At 44.4% G+C, this 2177-nt stretch overlaps 1 non-coding gene across 1 annotated transcript; it reads left to right on the top strand.

Annotated features, from left to right (window-relative positions):
* Window positions 1-344: 344 nt before the first annotated feature.
* On the top strand, window positions 345-463 carry LOC145409564 (5S ribosomal RNA). Its single transcript, XR_013899130.1, has one exon. It is a non-coding gene; the product is annotated as a 5S ribosomal RNA (ribosomal RNA).
* The last annotated feature ends 1714 nt before the right edge of the window (window positions 464-2177 follow it).

The raw sequence follows: 2177 nt of genomic DNA, 5'->3' as shown, positions 1-2177 counted from the left end.
ATTTTACTTGCCACTCCTAGTTTGCATAAATGCTTTGTATTATTCAAAACTGATACTTAGGCCAGTCCTCTTGTACTAAACTTAAATCCGTTGTGCCAGCTTGGAGTTAATGCACCGGCAACAGCCTGCTTATTACTATTAGTATTAGTTATTGATTGTCAGGGGTGGAGTCACTTTCTCGAGAGGCTAACGGTACTACAAACAGCACTCGTGAGTAATTAGTCTCTGCTGTTTACTGTTGAGAAAGTTTATAAATTCTCGTCCTTAGAGAATCGGCGAAGTAAACCGGCATAAAGTATCACTTACTGCTTGATTTCACAAGTCAGTTCATTGTCCATATTTTCAAGAACGGCCATACCACGTTGAGTACACCGCTTCCCGTTCGATCAGCGAAGTTAAGCAACGTTGGGTCTGGTTAGTACTTGGATGGGTGACCGCCTGGGAACACCAGATGCTGTTGGCATCCCTACGTCAAGTTGGGTTGGTGGAGGATTAGTGCCCCTCCCTGTAAAACAATGAACTCTAAGCCCTTGGCCACCCCGTCTGGGATGCATGGTGTCTGGCAATGAATGAATGAATGAATTTAAAGTATTCTTTAACTGTTAAATCCACAAAAAAAAAAAAAAAACTGACATCTCGCGACCTCATTCCAGGATATTAACTCCTAGCTCTAAAGTTATTAACGAGATAATACTCACTCATACTTAGGTATTTATCATTAAAGTCTATAGGCACTATCTTACTGGTGATTAATGATACATTTCTTTTATTTTTATGTAATAGTTTCCACAGTCAGTTATTTTTTTTTATTTTCTTTACCAGTTTAACTAGATAAAACTGGTCACCACTAACTTGTGCCTATATTCTTTACTCCTGATTATTGGCATTTTTCTGCAAAATGGCAGTCAGTACTTAGTCTTTAGTTCACTCAGACTGAGTTAGCATCATGTCTACCAACGTCTATGTACAGGAAGCTAAAGATATGGGGCTTAGTGACCCCAGAGAAGTTAAAGAGTATATACTCTCTCAGTTTAGTTACAAGCAGCAACGTGAGAATGATGTTCGCGAAGAGCGTAGAATTCAACGCGAACACGAGCGAGAACAACGTGAATACGAGCAAAAACAACGTGAGTACGAGCAAAAACAACGCAAGTACGAGCGAGAACAACGCGAGTACGAGCGAGAACAACGCGAGTACGAGCGAGAACAACGCGAGTACGAGCGAGAACAACGCGAGTACGAGTGAGAACAACGTGAGAGAGAACGTGAATACGAGCGAGAACACGAACGTGCCAAGCGTGAGGCACGCGAAAAACATGAACTTGAGATGCTGAGGCTCAAGCGAGACTTCTTGGCTTCAGACACATCTGGTGCAGTTAACCCAAGCTCCACGAGCACTCTTCCTGCACATGTTTTGATGACCCCACACATCAAGCTTCCTCCATACAAGGAAGGCGAGCGAATCGAGCCATTCATAGCTCGCTTCAAAGACATGGCTCAGCTGTACCAGCTGGATGAGGCAGTTAAGCGGCTTCAGTTTCTTAGCCTGTTTGAGGGCCCTGCCTTTGATATTCTCCACAGAATTCGTGCAGACAATCTCATGTAGGAAATGATGAAGGCCGCATTCGTCAAAGCGTACGGTCTCACGGTTGATGACGCCAAGAGTCAGTTTATGAGGGCTCGTTTACAAGAAAAGGAGACTGCCTTTCAGTTTCTTGATCGGCTTACTGCTTACTTAGATGAATGGATGGAGAAAGATGAAACTCCTTCCACGCATGAGGGGATAATTGATCTTATGCTGTGCACACAGCTAGAAAAGTCGTGGCCTGCTGAACTTATGGCTCAGCTTAAAATCTGCCAGGTAAGGGATGCCAGCCAAATGGTGAACAAGGCTGATGCATTCTTCACTGTATATGGGTATCAAACTCGTAAGCAGCACACCTGGAACAGGAATGCTGACAAATCTGGGAAACCGTCTCAGACTGAACCCCAGCAACAAGGGCATTCCCAGAATAATGGCCAAGGTCCAAACAAGAAGGACCAGGGGCAAAACACTCAGAAACCTGAGTGGAAGTGGTACAACGAGTACCCTAACCAGTAGCAGTATCAGCCACGCAATCAAAGATTGGGACAATCCTTCTCTGCAACAGCCCCAGTGTATCGGAGGCAGGAGGCGA

Source organism: Coenobita brevimanus, chromosome 81, assembly GCF_032717465.1.
Source record: "Coenobita brevimanus isolate Jiangsu-jjx chromosome 81, ASM3271746v2, whole genome shotgun sequence".
Lineage (NCBI taxonomy): Eukaryota > Metazoa > Arthropoda > Malacostraca > Decapoda > Coenobitidae > Coenobita > Coenobita brevimanus.
This window is presented reverse-complemented; position numbering and strand designations above follow the sequence as displayed.